This window comes from Mycteria americana, chromosome 2 (genome assembly GCF_035582795.1).
Source record: "Mycteria americana isolate JAX WOST 10 ecotype Jacksonville Zoo and Gardens chromosome 2, USCA_MyAme_1.0, whole genome shotgun sequence".
In the NCBI taxonomy this organism is placed as follows: Eukaryota; Metazoa; Chordata; class Aves; order Ciconiiformes; family Ciconiidae; genus Mycteria; species Mycteria americana.
The window spans coordinates 150,109,931-150,126,843 of NC_134366.1; the positions used below are offsets into that span (position 1 = coordinate 150,109,931).

Sequence of the window (16,913 nt, forward strand, 5' to 3'; positions counted from 1 at the left end):
AGGCAGCCCCTCGCACCGAGGCGGTTCTCCCCGGGAAGGGCTGGTGACGGTGCACGGATGGGAGTTTTCAGGCCTCCTCCTCGAGAGGCTGGGGTCGGGCGGGGGCGCCCGGGCCGGGCCCGCGTTACCTCGCCTCGCCTCAGAGGGGCCTACGAGGCACCGCGGCCTGACCCGCCGGCAAGGGGGGGACGCCCGGCCTCGCCCGCAACGCAGCGCCGGGACCGGCCCAAGGCCTGAGGCGGCTTCCACGCGGTTTCAGGCGCCCTCGGCGCAACCGGCACCAGCCGGGCCCGGGCCGCGGCCCGCCCCCTTCCCCCAGCCGCGGCGGCTGCGGCTCCTCCCCCTGCCCCGTCCCGGGCCGGCTGGGCGGAGGCGGGGGCCGCGCTGGCGCCGCCGCGGCCCGCTCGGCACGGGGAAGGTGCGTGTTTGCTCTGCTCCCCTCCTCCTCCTCTTCTCCTCCTTCTCCTCCTCGCAGGGGGCCGCGGGCCCCGCCCGGGAAGCGCTCGCCCGCCCGGCCTGCCTGCCGCCGCGGGAGCGGGGCTGGCGGCGCCCCTCCGCCGGGTGCAGCGCTCTGCCGGGGCCGCGCTTCTCGCGGGGGGCCCGGCTCCGGCTCCGCCGCCTGGCTGGGGGCGAGGAGGGGCACGCAGGCCGCCATCACCAGCGGGACTCAGCCCCGTCTCCTCCTCTTGCCGAGGGCTTGCTTTAAAGTTCTGCCAGCATGTGCTGGGGTCCCCTCCCCGAAGTGGGGCCTTCAGCCGCCGGGCCGCAGCCTCGGGTGCTGCCGGGCCAGCCCTGCCCTGGGTCGGTGGGCCGGAGCCCCCCGGCCTGGCAGCGGGGCGTTGGGCCCACCTCGCGCCCGCCCTCCCACCCTTCTCTGGAGGGAACAGACACCAGCTCGGTCGCCCTTCAGGAACATGGATGCTCCATCGCGTGACAAGAAATGCCCGCTTACCTTCTCGTTCCTCGTATTTAAAAACAAATATCGACCCGGAGTTGTAGGTGGCTGTCGCGCACGTGCTCGGGGGACGTGTGGTTGGCGTTAGGCGAGGCACGGAGCTCTGCCGTGGTCTTGAAACCAGCAGAGCTGAAAGCTATGCCACTGCACACGGATGAAACCCATAAATACCGGATGGGTGCATTAGATAGTCAATGATGTTTTACAGCACACTGCATAGTGAAGAGGTCCCAGCATGTAAAGTAGTTTAGTGCTTCCGAGTAGGAAATTCTAGCAACTAGTACCCGTTAGATTTGTTTTGACAGGACTTTAAAGACTACCCTTTTCAAATTGCTGCAAAAGGGAAAAGTATATAAGAAGAGAGGCATTTTTATATATGTATATACAATTTTTATATCTGTGTATATGCATATACATATTTTATAGAAGTACTAAAATATATATGAGGGAGGGAGAAGTGAGATAAAACATGAAAAAATGTAAGTTCTGCAAGCTGAATCTGATTTTACTAAGGAAGCGTTAGATATGGAGGAGCCTTTTGAATCTGGTGGTTGTGTCTGACAAGTTGCAAGTCTGCTCAGAACTACTGAAGAGAAAATTCAAAATACAAGCACCGGATTTCTGTTTTCTTGTTGATTACTTCTTTCTTCCTTCAAACTGCAGAATTTTTGGGACCTGACTTTCCTAATTGCTGCATGAACACTCAAAGCACCTGGCCAGAGAGGGCCGTACACATGCAACACCTGAAATCCCGATTTCTTGTTTTGTAAGCCTTAATTTTCAAAGTTTTGCATGTCTGTGGTTTTCACTCCGTTCAAAATTAGATTAATATTTACTGTTTCTGGAGCTTGTTCCACATCTGCTCACCCTCTTGTATCAAAAGACTGTAAGAGTGTTGTAATCTATTGATGAAAGGGCAGCGTGTGGGTGTTTCTTCTTATAAAGCAATGCTTGGTATGACTGTAGAACAGATCCCTGTATGGGAATGGAAGGACTGCTTACATCTACGTCTATCTAGAATTTATCTCTCTATTTTAGCTTGAGAAATTCTTAAGATTTAAGCTAGGGTGACAAAAGCTGGCCTTGATTTTGCTCTGGTTATTTTTCTGCGAGGATGAAAACTTTCATTAAAAGTCTTTCTCTTGCTTACCTACTTTCACTCCTTAAAATCACCTTCCAGTCTTGTCTGTTAGTTTATTATTTTGAATAAAACCTCAAACACTTCTTTCCCCAAAGAAACCCTACAAAGCCTGCCATATCCGTGAGACTTCTTACATCCCATGTTTCCTTGTAAATTTTGACTCATTTCTTTAGACACATCCACTCTATCTTGGATAGCGTCTATCAGTTGTGCCTTGCAATCAGTTTTACTTTACCCAAACTTCAATCTTTCAGATGAAGTCTGTGCAGATAAACTTGGATCAGAGCCACTGCAGCTTTAGAGCTTCATACTAAGCCTTTGTCTTACCCAATCTTGTTTCTTGGTGTTTAAAATATATATAATTCTTTTGAACAGCAGAACAATAAGACACTAAATCAGATAAGAACAGATTGCAAATCTGGGCTGGGGAAGAACAACCTGGCATTGACCCCTGTTGGGAGACATCTGTCAGTAAAAGCTCATATAAATTCTTACTTGTTTTATAACACAGTTTTGCAAATGCCTGCATGTCTTTAATGCCAGATCAGGAAAGGAAGCAACTTACACAGTCTCTTATTGTTGATATAATTGCATGAACTCATAATGCACATGAGTTTCTTTTATCTGTTCCTGCTATAGTGTATAAAACTTTCTTGTTTTAAGATTGAAAACTTTGTCTTGTCATTTCTTCCTTCCTTTCCAGTTGTGGGAGGATGAAGATGAAGGATGGCAGTACATCTAAGAGATAGCAGCTGCAGGGGTGAAAAATTTTGCTTAAAAAAGTACTTTGTGCGTAGAAATGTACGAAACGATTACAATCTTGAAGCTCTACAGTTCTTTCTGTTCTGTTTTGACAGGAAATACTGTCTGTCAAAAACTGCATTGCAGTAATCTTTCACTTTTTTGTTACCAAATGTTTGCAATAATCTCAAAGTACTGAAATAAATGTAAGTTCTTTCTTCAGTTGACCGCCAGCCACTTACATTTTCACTGTGATGGCAGTAGTGAATTTTTAGCTCTGATTCGTAATCTCCTAAATGCCAATTACTTGACTAAGTTAGTATTTCTGACAGAATCTGTGGAGAATGCTCTGGTCTTTTTTGTTTTGATTTTACAATAGAACAAAAAATTGTATGTCGGCTTGAGAAAAATGTTTACCTTGTTAACCTGTAGTTTTAAAAATGATACTTTGGGTGCCTTGATCTTACAAGAGACTTGATTTCTTTTTTTGAGACAGAGAGAATGGACCAGTGGAGGGGGGTTCTATTTATTTATCTGTTTATTTTATTCTTTATTTTGTTTGGGTTTTGTTTTTAATGGAGAACATTGAGACACCCAGCTCATTTGGATTCTTTTTGTTCTGTCCTGATATTAATAATAGTAATATTTTCTCAGAGTCTTTTAAGTCTAATTAAGATAGATGTATTTGATTAATTTTCTCCACAGTGGGTGTGAGAGGAAAATGTGAAAATCCCTTTGGTGCTGTTGCTGCCAAAGAGGGATTCAGTAGAAGTATCTAATGAACAGACATATGGATTAAAATACATCTCTAAGAAGTTTGTTTATATATTTTGGCAAAATGTTTCTCTCTACTGCCCATTGCAATCAGAGGAATGGTAAAAGGCCTGTGATCTAAAACCTGATTTTAAAAGATACTAATGCTGTTTTAGAAAAGAAAAATTCCAGTCAAATTTATCTCAATTCTTAATTGTCTAAGATAAATTTTAAATCAATGATCTTTATGCTATAGCGAGAGGAGGTTACTCTCAGGTCACCTATCATAGACATTTCTTACATCATAGGAAATATAAACAACTAAGATTTATTTTAAACTTGCCTGAGTGACCATCCTGCATTCAGTACAACAGTGGTAGTTTCCACCAGCTCAGGATTTGCCTAAACCTGGTTTGTGACCCCACAGATGTAGCAGCATCTTGTGCAACTGAGAATTGTGGTGAGCCTTGTGAAGCCTGTTTTAGTACTTATGTGAGAAAACAGTTCACGTTTAAGTATATATGTGGGGTTTTTTTTCCTTTCTCCAGTTTCTGGTTATGGTGTCTGATCTTTTACTCAAATGTAGTGATAGTACATTTCCTGCTAGAACACTCTGTGTGAAAGGGAATGAGATCACTCTGCCGCCCTCCCCCAGTTTTTCTAGCTTTCATCTGCTACATGTATATTGATATCCTGTGTCTTTAATTTTTGTGTTAGTTTTTTTCAGAGGAGGCACTTGACTGTGAATTTACATAAGACAAGTGAGTCGACAGTAATTTGTGTTTCTAGTAGCCCCACAAAAGGGGCTTATGTAATATTATGGGTGTGCCAATAGACATTTGAGGAAGAAATGTGCTTTTTTGAGGCCTTAAAATGAGATCTGAGCCAATAGACTCTGTTGGGAAAGCATCCACCTTTTTATCTGTAACTTTTGAAGACCAAAGCACAGATTTGATTTATCTGTAATGGTTTCCCCTTCTGCTCTCCCCACGTTTTGAGATTAGCGTTTCTGATCTTGTTGATTTTTACTGTTCTGCATCACAGGGCTCACCTTCTAGTGCTCTCTCTGGTCATGTTCTCCCATACAAAACACAAATGCTCTTCTGTGGCAGACTGCGAAAACACTTCTCGGAGTTTTAATGAAATTCTGTATTGTTTTGGAAGCAAAAAGAATTGTAAGTTACTAATTTCTTTAAGATTGATCATATACTGCAACAGGCTATTAATATTTTCTCTTATGACAACTAGATAAGGCAGAAAAGTACATTACTAATCTCAGATAATATATTCGGTGCTGCCGAAAAATACACAGAGCAGACAATTTCTACCTCAGTGATGCACTGTGAGATACCCTAGAAGGAAACCAAAGTCAATTTGATTTTAATTTCTTGTTCAGTTTGGTTGTCTTGAAATAGTTGTTGGGTAAGGAATCTCTGGAGGGTTTTCAGAGCAAAAGAGCAGGCTTTGAGTTGTGTAATTTACCTGGCAGCTGCTGCAGAGGTTTCCACCCCAGCCACCCACCTGTTCCTTGGCCACCAGTTCTCACCCAGGTAGCAGAGGTGGTGGAAAGAGCAAAGCTGTCTGCTCTTCAGGCTGCAGAGACTGCCACAGTCCAGTCTTCCTTCGAGTAGTACATCCCCATTTTCTCTTCTACCAGTAACCTACTGGTACTAATGCTCATGATTAATTTCTACTAACAAAGAATAAATGTTTTTCACTGGATTGGTTCCCAGAACCAACTTGCTGCCTGTCCATATGGATGAACTTCTGGTGCAAGTGAATGGCAATTTGGAGGGCAGAGCCACTGTAGCTAGGACCTAGATGGACTTAAGGTACAACTGATCCAAACCTTCTGTTGCCCAGTCCATAGGCTGATAAAATATACCTATGCTGACTTTAATATATGTTACTACCGCAGCTAAGGTCTGTGATTCGTGCTTCATTTTGGACTTACCTGTTGGGGCTGAAGAGAAAACTTGCAGAAACCGTGGTATCAGGAGTCTCTCTGTGGCTGCCTTTCAAAGAGTAGCCAAGTGAGGACTGATGTGCTTGTTTCCAGCCAGTGATGCTGCCCAAGTCAGCAGATACATCTTGCTTTGCAGTGCGGTCTGGTGTATGCTACAGTTGTGATTATTAAAAAGACCTGACATAGCCAAACCCAGCATATCTGATACGGGTGGATCATACAGGGCTATTTGTGTGATTTTGGACTGTTTCAGCAAATCTGGTGATGAGAGAGGAGAAAGTGGTCAAACTGGAAGAAACTTTGAGAGAAGAGCTTATGCTGAACGTCAAAACATCTCTTAAGTTTGCTGTGCTAATAGCAGGTGACAACGGTGTCTTGAGCCTCACATCTAAATTTTGATGGGGACAATGAATTTTTTGTTTCATTGGAAAAAGAGGTGGTCAGAACAGTGTGATTATCTTTCTGTATTTCCATCTGGCAGTAGGTGAGCTAAAAACTCATTTGCAAGTCTTTTTCCCTAGAGGAAAAGGTATTTCCCAGTGCTAAGTGGTGCTTCTGTTAGCAGTCCTCTCATTGCTCAAAGTAGGTCTTATTTTTTGGCCCAGAATATTAGTTTTGAGTAAAAATAATCCATTTGACACAACAGCATGAGTTATTTTGTGTTCATAAGCGAACAAGACTTTATGCTTTCTCTAGTATGGGAATTTTGGCATGGCTAGAAATGATCCCCCCTCCCCCCCCCCCCATCATACTCTCCCATCTTATGTTATTTGTGAAACAGATTTGTGAAAATTGCTTTACGGTTTAAGCTTTTAGGCCAAAAGAAGTCAATGCATGTTTTAAGCTTTATTTGAGGAGCTATCATTATCAATAGTGACATATCCTATGTTTCTTTGATCCAGATCATATGGCAAGTTTTATTTAAAGTAGAAGCATAAAAAAACGCCATACAAAGTGAATCCTGTTTTGCCGACCCTGACGTTAAGTCAGGAGATGAACCCGGCAGTTAAAAATGGTGTGACGTATGTGTCTATGAAGCATATCTGACCTTTATATGCTCATTTTTGTTTGTTTTTTTCTTTTTTTAAACCAGTACTATTTTCTTGTGATTATGATCCAGCCCTCTCAGCTATGTCATCATTGCATTACACACCACACTTTTGTCAGTCCCACCATCATGCATTTGCAGGCATCAAGTGTTTATCAAAGTCAGAGCAGTTATGTTTCAGGGAGTAGTAGTCAATTTTTCTATTTTTTTTCTCCCCTTTCACATGCTGCTTTATCTCCTTTGGCTTTTCCTCATTGTTGTAATGCTGGAAGATACGGCACTTCTCCATTGCTTCTGTTCTCAGTGCATTGGTATTAGAATTAAATGTATTCAGACGCCTGTTTTCTGACAATCCAGAACATGCAGCCCGGTTGAGCAGCATGCAAACAGGAATGGGAGCATGGGAAAGTTCCTTTGAAGAATGTTATATAAAAATAACTATTGGGAGCTTATCAGTATGTGAACTGTATATAAAAAACCAGATGCACTTGCATACTGGGTAAATAATAATAGCTACAGTAGGCATCTGTCTAATGCAACTTCCCAAAGTTACCAAAATGAAACATGCTGTCTAACATCTCCTGTCCCTACAGACAAGCGGCACAGGAACAATCGAAGTCAGCTAATACTAGCTTTTTTTCCTGGAAAACATTTTCAGCTGTGTTGAGGTAACAGCTGGGCTGTTAGCTGCAAGCATTGCTGCAACTGGGAGTGGTGGTCTGTGCAAGTTCAGCTGCTCTTCTGAAAGCAGGAGGTAACTTTGCTGTAGAAAAAGCCTTAATCTAGGAATTAAATGGGATAGTAAACTTAAGAAATGTAGGCTTCTTGCTGACCTTGCCTGCTCTCCCGGTGATTATATCTAAATACTTTGTACTCAACAAGTAGGGCTTGTTGGCAAACATGGAGTAAGGGATGTAGAATTAGTGTTACCATCAGATCTGTTCCAATGGATAACTGGGAAGTTGCTGTCATCAGGGAGCAGAACTGATACGTAATTTGTTGCCCAAAGCACTGTTTATGTCCCAGCCTGGCTTCCAAAGGGTTTCAAAGAAGAGCTTTCTGAGGAGTGACCCTAATATGGAAATCATGGAAGTGTGGATGAAACCGTCATCCTGAAAGGAACAGCGCTTCATCAAGAAGTCAAAGATGGCTTTTCTGGCTGCTTCTGAATGAAGGAGCAGTTGTAACTTTGTGAGAGCTCTGCCTTCTCAGTTGCCCCTGCTTGCAAGCTGATGTATGTGATAAAATCAAAACTGAGTGTAAGCGATCCTCCAATACCAGTTTCATTTTAATTTGCAATTGCGTTTTAGTTCATGAGGAGACTGACATTTGCAACATCTGGATTCACTGAAGGAGGCAGAGGCTCTATTTTTTCCTCATACTAGTAACACTAGAGCCCCAAATGTTAAATAGTCTCTACTCATGCTGTGGATAAAGCCCTCTGAATTTTATGCAGTTATGACAGGGCAAATGTGCGGTTTTGAAAATCACCATTTATAGCTAAATCAAGTGCTCTAAGTGGGTTGATTCTGCAAGCTTTTGTCTCCTTAATGATTGGTCTTGTGTCTAGAAACATTTAAAGGCAGCATTCCCAAAGCTGTGCTTGCAGAGGGCTATTTAACAGGCAGGATAAAAGCCAGAGGTGTCCTAATACCTGGCGTCCCTGCCCAGTTTGATAACACTCTATCTAAATAGAAATTTTAAGAGTGTCTAAATAGCTTCACTTTTTATTGTGTTCCAGGCATAACTCCTCCAGCAGACCCAGAAGGAGCTTGTGGCTGTCATGTGGCTGTCAGTAGCAGAAGGATAGGGTGAGCAACTGGGGTCTGGAAATGGAGCTGTGGACTCTCTGGGCTTTGCTTGGTTGAAGTTCCTGTGTGCTTCGTGAGTTTGGGTGCAGGCACTCACCTGGGTCTGGTGTGTTCATGGCAGCAGTGGTGAGCTGGTTTTCTCAAAGATGGCCAGTGTAAAAACTTCTCTGGCGTTTGGGAGCTGACATGCAGGTCAGATTGCCTTATGCAATCTGAACTGTGCAGAAGTGTTTAAGACCTAGGAGGAAACTTTTGGCTGTTTTGTTTGCTCCTGTACTTTCTTGGCGTAATTTAATCTGTGAGTATTATTGGTCAAGTGCAGTGTCAGAATCATGTCAGTGCAAAGCCAGGGAGATGTCTTAACATAATATTTGCAGAGAGAGGGTTGATTGCATTCTGTCTCTAGTGTTGCAGGTGCTGTAGAATGTGTGCCAGATGTGGTACAATGTGTGCCAGAAAATGACATGTATGTATACCTAGTCAGCTTATGTTTGCCGAAGTCAGTATCTTCCCTTAACATGACACTCAAGTACAGTATCAGCTTTTGTATTGTCAGATTCAAGACCCTATTAAGCATCTGGATCAAAGAAATGGTACCACGGATAGTTTGGCAGCTAGAACAAAGAACCTGTGAGGATTTTAAAGGATGGACCTCCATTTGTTTTTCTAATACTATGAGATTCAAACAATAATTGTATTGAGAAAAGGCAGTTTCATAGTTCATTAAACTACCTTCCTTCTCAGAAATATTTATTGCCGTTTTGGAAAGCTGTCTCCAGTGTAGCTCCTGAATATGTTTTAGCAGTGGTACTTTTTTCATTTATTCTGAAGCTGCTGTTGGTATTTGTGCATGTATATTCTATGGTATCTCTGCAAGTATAGCTGTGCAAGATCAAGGCATTCATTTTTGCTTGCACAGTTATCTGTATTAACATTGTCTAAAATGTATTTATTATATTATCTTTTGAGCTTTTTCTGAAGACTTTCCCTGATGAACAATTGAAAAAAAATTACTTTCTGGAAACTGTTGGCTTCACGTCTCTTGAAAAATGCTGATCAAGGGCAATGGCTAATACTCCCGAACCTGAAAACTATACTGTAGGCGTATTTAGCTTTATAGATAATTCACTGTGTAAGGATATTACTAAATAGAAAATGTTTATAATGTGTGATACCATTAGCCCAATGCTACTGCCCTCAATTAAATATTTTAATTTGAGCATATGAATGGTATTTGAACATACAAATTGCTAATACAGCTACTTTTCCTGGTGATACTTCTGTGATACTGATACTGAGACAAAACCACCATTCTCTAAAAGGTGCTTTAGACTCTTTGATTCCACTTTGAACATCCGCTCAGGTTTATGCTGTCACTTTTTGGCTGCTTCAGAGAGAAGTTTCTTCTGTTTCATCTGTCTGCTTAGAATGGTAATTCATTGAAAGATACTAAGAAATTGGTGTTCATTGAGGTGTCAGTTATTCTTTGGTTCTGAGCAGTGTGCACCTCTCGTTCCCCTTAAGAAACAAAAGACCTGTAAGATACTGTAGCTGGTATAGCAAGCTGTATGTTTGCGAACTAAATATTCAAAATGAACTTTAAATTTTGCATTGAGGTGCTTGCACATGAAAAATTATACCTCTAGGCTTTCCTGTACATATTTTCCCATGCTCAAATTTTGTCTACGCAGAAAGTCGTTGATACTTATCTAAGATTAACTAACCTATTGCAGCTCAGTGTAAGCTGTCTCACAGGTCACCTGCATGATGGATCTTGGGAATCACTGCATGAGAATTCTGGATAGAAACATGCCAGCTGTGTTAGTGTGTGAACAAAAATAAATTGAGAACAGACATTTTCAGATATTTATTACAGCATACCAGATACAGTAATTGTTTACATTTAGAAGTCTTTTGCTATCCTCTATTAAAAAAAACCAACACAAACACATCTTTAAAAATTCACTTTTGGAAGTAGAATTGCATGGCTCAGAAAAATAGGAATTGTCTTACCCAGACTCAGTGGTGTCAGCATTTGTCACTGTCTTCTCTACATAACTGTTGTGTTTATTTTTTGGTATGTTCTTTCTTTTGTTGTGGTTTTGTTTTGTTTTGTTTTGTTTCCACTTCGATTTCCAGTTAACTTTTTGTAATACGACTATTTGCTTCATTGCAGCAAGCTTTTGATCGGCTCCTCTTGGTAGTGTCAGGAGAAGGGGGCTGAGTGGTCATGCTAATTGAAATGCCTTTCATGTGGCAACTGAGTGACTTGAAGATGTCACTTCTGGGTCCCTCCTTTTCCAATTGTTTGTCCATTTTGTCTGTCTGTAGTTGTAAGGCCCTAATAGCATGCTTGTCTCAGTGTATCTCTGCGCTGAGCAGCACTGTGGACTGTGATCTTAACAGGAACTGTTGAATGCCACTTGAAATTAAAAAAAATTAGTATGGATAGATGTCTTTTGTCATAACTGACTTCTTTTGTCCTGCAGTAGCAAAATTGTGTGATAATTTTTTGTCTTTTAAATGGCAGTAAAAATAATTAGAAGTTAAATGCAAAATCAGAACTGCCTTATGCACGGTAACCGTAGTGCTCCATGATCAAATGTGTGCTGCACTGGGAAGTAGCTTTGATGAAGAAATGGTGTTGGAGCTTTCCTCAACATCAGAAAGAGGTCTGGTTTTACTAATTTATTACTCAACATTGGCTAAAACCCAGTTTTCTATCAAGCTCTTTATGTAAAGTGTGTTTATTTTATTAACAGTCTGTTCATTGCCTCGGTTCTTTACATTGAAACTTTTTAAGTTTGCTTTTATTTGTACGTTGCAGTGCAGTCTGCTGTGGGATGATAGCCCCAATTTTACATTGTCACTGAGCTGTAGCAGTTTCTTTCTGATGTTGATATGTTGGAATACAGTATGATATTTGAGTACCAGTATTATGCCCTAGTGAACATGACAAAATCATAAACGACATACTTCATAACGTATCTCATTGAAATTAATATCCTTTCCCACCCTTAATATAACTAAAGAAATGTGTGCATCGTAAAGATCATTTTTCTGTCAATTGTAATGAGAAATTCTTGACACTGTGCCTTTTTCATGTAGTTGTATTTACAAATTCATCCTTTGTTGCTCTGGAAAGGGAAGGCTCAGTGGGCGTATCTTACAGTAAGCAGGCAAAAGAGTAGAATATCAGTTTTCTTAACAAGTCTGGCAATATGTTCACCAGATTTCTGGGCTTCACAAAACCACTTGAATGTTGATACTATAACAGTCTGAAGAACATACCTTTTCTTGTGACTGTAGAGAAAGACTGTATGAAAAAAACTAACAAATAAAAAAGATGTTCAGAAAAGTTACAGTTATTTTAATCTGGAAATTTTATTTATTAATATTCTTAAATACCTCATCGTATTCAGCAATGCTGAATAATTATTGACTTAATTTGGAATTGTGGTGCTATTTATAGTCTGTAAAATGAGATTATAGGTGTATGGAGTAAACCAGCTAAAATGGTTGGATACTTTTGAAAGTGTTGGTCTTGCCTTTTTTGGTCTTTGAAGCATTTAATAATGTGCATAACTTTGCTCTGAACTTGTTGACTTAAAATGAAAAATTTTGTTTCATATACAAAGCAAAAAATGCTTTGTAGCTGTGTGGTCATAGAGGAATATTATTCTTGTCATGTATGGAAATGGTAAGTATTTAACTTAAGAGTTTATAATTCTAGAGTGGTATATGATGTATGTAGGTGAGGTTATAATCTGGCGTAATTTTTGTTAAGGCCAAACAAGTCACTTCATCAGAAAACTTGGCCTGTTGCACTCGATTACATAATTAGTAACTAAGGTTACTTATTTTGGTGGTTCATTTTGGCAAATATCCCAACCCTTAGTAGTGTATAGTCACCTTTAAAACTGAGATTTAATTGTTGGAAGGAGACACTCAAAGTATTGGTATTTTCTGGCCAAAATCTGGAGCAACATAAAGCATACATGTATTCTGTAGGACTGAACAGCCTTCTGCTGGAATGCTGCTTGGAAGGGCACCAAGAAGTGCCTGTGAGTGCCAGATACTTGGCATTTTGATGGCTTTCAGCTTTCACAGGGGTGGCAGACCAACTTGCAACAGTGACAGCCATGCAGTGACTGTTGTTAACAAAACTTCGTTTGTTCCTCTTACAATGTCTATCCGTCAGCTTTAGCAGCTTTTGCTATCCAGAGATATAGATTGATCATATGCTCATAGCTCATACCTTCTGTTTTAGGCTTTATCCTGGTATGAAGATAGGCTTCATCCTTTGGCCGGATGCGATCTGCTAGACTTTCAGTAAAAACTCAGAAAGAAAATATTTAGCATCAGAATTGCAGGAATAATTTAACTGTAAGTACAGGATAGAAGATGTCTTGATGAACGTGTTTTCAAAAAGGAACTTGGTTTAGAATTTTGGGTGATAGATGTTTAAGTATGGGACCTTACTGGCAATTCTTGTCTTTGGTGCCCCTTAATTTGTGGCCTCTTCTTTCTCTCTCTTTGAGTACTTCATTCTTTTCCATAGCCTAATTCACCTCCTCAGATAAGAAAATACAGAAAATACAGAAGAGGTTGTAAGAGAAGTTTTTTGTAGTTATATTGCTTTGATAAAAAGGCGGTGCTTTTCTCCTGTAGGAAAGGCTGAAAGAACAATATGTGGTTTGTGTCTCAATTCTATATGAATTTCATGAAAAGGTATAAGATGTGTGTCTATCCCAAAGGCCTTTACAATCAAGAAAGGTTCCTTAAATTAGTAAGAGGCCGCTAATGTTTTGTATCAGAATGGGTGTGTGTGAATATATTTATTTTTTTCATACGCCAGTCTTTCTATGTCTGAAGGCAACCTGTCTTGTTTTTTGCACTAGGGCAATAGTTACGGACTTGAAGGAAGTGTCACCAAAGTTGAACATCAAAATACCAGATAATATAATTGCAGCCCTATTCTGTTATATTTTGATTTAATTGTCCAAAATCATCTTCCTCCCTCCCCCCCCCCCCCCCCCCCCCCCCCCGCCCCAGCTGTCTTTCAACGCCATCAGCTGGCATTAGCTATGTACTTTGGCATTCATTGTAATATGAACAACATTGTGTATTTCGGTGTCATTGTTTCCTAACTGCCTTTCTTTCATTGAATATTTCTGTTCTATTCAATTTTTCCTGTCTAAAGATCCCACTGAATTCCTGTCTTTTTCTTGTGAAAAGATAATGTACTGCCTTTTGAGAACTGTTTGTATTTTGAATGCTCATTAAGAATAATATCATCTGCTATGTGGCCTAGGCATTGTTTGGTGATAATGTTGTCTTTTTTTTTTTTTTTTTTTTTACTTAATTTTGTTTGGCTGTCACTGCTTATTAGGGAAGTAGCAGACTGATCATTTCCGTAGCTTCACTAGTACAGTACTCTGCACGTGGATTATGGTGTGATTCTTCAGGATTACTGCCATCCATTTTAGCAGCAGCTACTGAATACAATTATATCAAGGTAGCCTGTTACTATTCTGAGGCTTGCAGGTGAAGAAAGAGTGAAGTGTGGTTCCTTTTACTGCTTCCTTCCTATGTTAAGCTATAGTACTTCCACGATACAGAGTATAAATAGGGTATGAACTTTTTATTTTACCAAATGGGGAGCTATGACTGCAGTGTCTCTGGGCACATTTGGACTTTCTCTGTTTTAATCCTTAGCCGCCTTTAAACATTTCACTTCCTATTCTGTCCACGTAAGTCAGTATCACTACTTGGGCATATATGGTCATACGCTACTAGGTCACACTTATCTTTTCAAGAGTACTTGAAAACTTCGGGACATATCTTCAGTTGTAGCAAATAAAGATAGTTCTTCTGAAGTTGGTAAAGGTAAAACAGCTCATGATTTGGTGTTTCCTCTGGAGTTTTAGACTTTGTGGTCCAAGTAATAAGATTTCATATTGTATTCAAAGTCTTGTATCCATATTGTGTTGTACTCTTTCTTTCCTTAGCTTTAAATGTAAAAAGGCTAATTTTAAGGACTTTGTAATGTAAGTGATAACTTTGACTGTGAGCGTTCCCAAAGCCAAGATTTTCTAACTGATTAAACGTTCTTCCAGATGAGGAATCTTGACAATTCTGGAAGAGCAGTCTTTGAGGAATGTCTGCTTTTCTGCTTCACTCTTCAAGATCATAAAGCTTTCCCCCCTGCTCCCCTTATCTTTCTAAAAGATGGAAGAACTCTATGACTTTATTTTTAGGCAGAAATCTCCTTCTCATTTTGCAAGTCCACCTAGCCTTCCAGCCATCCCACTCCACAGCTGTCACAACAAACTTTCTTTCCGATGCTATTAAATGTATCAGACATCACTCTGCAGTATGTGAGTTTGTTACCCTGGGGCTTTTCAGTCTATTCTAATGTTATCAAAACCACTGTGTGATTTCAAGGTTTCCTACATTCCTTGGAGGAAAATCAAATGGTACATGGTTAGGAAACTGATTAGATACTCTGCGGATTTAGCAGATCTCTAGCAATTAAGTGGTTAATATCCTCAATTTATTGTTTTCTTTCTTCATTTCCCATAACCATGACTCTTGTGAACTCTCTGTATCCTTCTGTCTGTATTTTCATCTGGGATTTTGGGAAAACTTTGCCACACTGGAGAAGAAGCATCGCTCTAGCTTTGTTTATCCTATTTTTGTTCCCTCTGCTCCTCTTTCAGTTATCTGATTGATGTAGACAGTGTTCTCATCTGAGATTTTTTTTTATCCTCTTTCTCTCATTCTTTTCCATCTGTTACATTTAAGTAATTTGTATTGTAATGATTTTAATGATGGTAACACCAGTTAGCCTGGTTACACATTGTGTGTGCTAAAGCTCTTTTATATAAGGGCACCGTAAAAGATGAAGATCCCAATGATCTTGCCCTTTAGCATCAAAGACAGTAGTTAGCTACAGACAAATGGATCAGACAATAGGTGGAAGCATTCTTAAAGTAGCTGCTTAGCTAGTATTAAACACATCTTCTTATGACACTGTCTGCACTACCAAAGTACCATTATGCTGTATGTTTCATGCTCTTCTACTACTCATTGGAGCTGGAAAAGACTTAATTCCTGCCTTTAATTTCTCGTTTTCTTCTGCATACCTAGAACCTTTCTCCCTTGATTTTTTAAATCCTTTCAGCTTGTGTTTATGGCTTCCTTTCATATTCTGAATCACAGATTTAGGTTGGGAGACATCTTTTGAGCTCATGTAGTTCAAACCCCCTGTTTAAGCAGGGTCAGCTGCAGCAAGTTGCCCAGGCCTGTGCCCCATCAGGTTGGGAATGTCTCCTCATATGGACACTTCACAACCTCTGTGGGCAACCTGTTCCAGTGTTTGACCACCCTCACAGTAAAAAAGTGCATTCTTGTGTTCAGATGGATTTTCATATGTTTCAATTTGTGCCCATTGCCTCTTGTTCTGTTGGTGGGCACCACTGAAAAGAGCCTGGCTCTGTCTTCTTTGTTCCCTCCCATCAGGTATTTATACCCATTGATGAAACCCCTCCTGAATCCTTTCTTCTGCAGGCTGAACTGCCCCAGCTCTCTCAGCTGCTCCTCATAGGATAGATACTCCAGTCCCTTAATCATCTTCATGGCCCTGTGTTGGACTCTCTCCAGTATGTCCATGTCTGTCTTGTGCTGTGGAGCCCAGAAATAGGCAAATACTCCAGGTGTGGCCTCACCAGTGCTTGAGTAGAGGGGAAAGATCACCTCCCTCCACCCGCTGGTAACACTCCTCCTAATGTGCAGCCCACCAGGCTGTTGGTCTTTGCCATGAGGTTGCATTGCTGACTCATGCTCAGCTTGTCCACCAGGACCGCATGGTCTTTCTCTGCCAAGCTGCTTTCCAGCTGGGTGACCGCAGCCTGTCTTGGTGCATGGGGGTTAGTCGTCCCCAGATGCGGGACTTTTCATATCCTCTTGTTGAACTTCATAAGGTTCCCGCCTACCTATTTCTCCGTTCACTCTGAGTGGCAGCACAACCGTCATGTACATTAGCCACTCCTCCTAACTTCATATCATCTGCAAGTCTGTTGAGGCTGCACTCTATCCAAGCATCCAGATCATTAATGGAGATGTTGAAGAGTAACTGGACCAAGTATTGACTTCTAGGGGACACCGCTAGTTACTGGCCACCAACTAGATGTCGTACAAACAATCAAAACCTTCTGAGCTTGGTTGTTCAGCCAGTTTTCAATCCACCTCACCTTCTGCTCATCCAGCTCATACTTCTGTCTCGTCCCACTCGGTGGGTTGCGAGAGGGGTGAATCTTTTCGATTCCCCGACTGTTCGAGTATTGACAAAAGCTGATCTCTGCTCGGCAGAGCCACGTGGTCGGCAGAGTCACGACAATGACCCAGAGGAACAGTCTGGCCAGCAACTTTATTAACTGGCGAATTCCACAAACGGACAAACTTAACGACCTGACGAGTTTAACGAACGAACAAAG

At 41.2% G+C, this 16,913-nt stretch overlaps 1 protein-coding gene across 6 annotated transcripts in view; it reads left to right on the top strand.

Annotated features, from left to right (window-relative positions):
- Positions 1 to 297: 297 nt before the first annotated feature.
- Positions 298 to 16,913, top strand: part of CPQ (carboxypeptidase Q) — a 211,039-nt gene continuing 194,423 nt past the window's right edge. For 3 of the 6 annotated variants that reach the window (XM_075495001.1, XM_075494996.1, XM_075495000.1), the window contains exons 1-2: positions 298 to 418; positions 8,346 to 8,415. The gene's annotated coding sequence lies outside the window, so the exon portion shown is untranslated. Of the gene's footprint in view, positions 419 to 1,610; positions 1,722 to 8,345; positions 8,416 to 16,913 lie in introns of those variants that run through there. The other 3 variants (XM_075494997.1, XM_075494999.1, XM_075494998.1) reach the window with 3 other exon arrangements.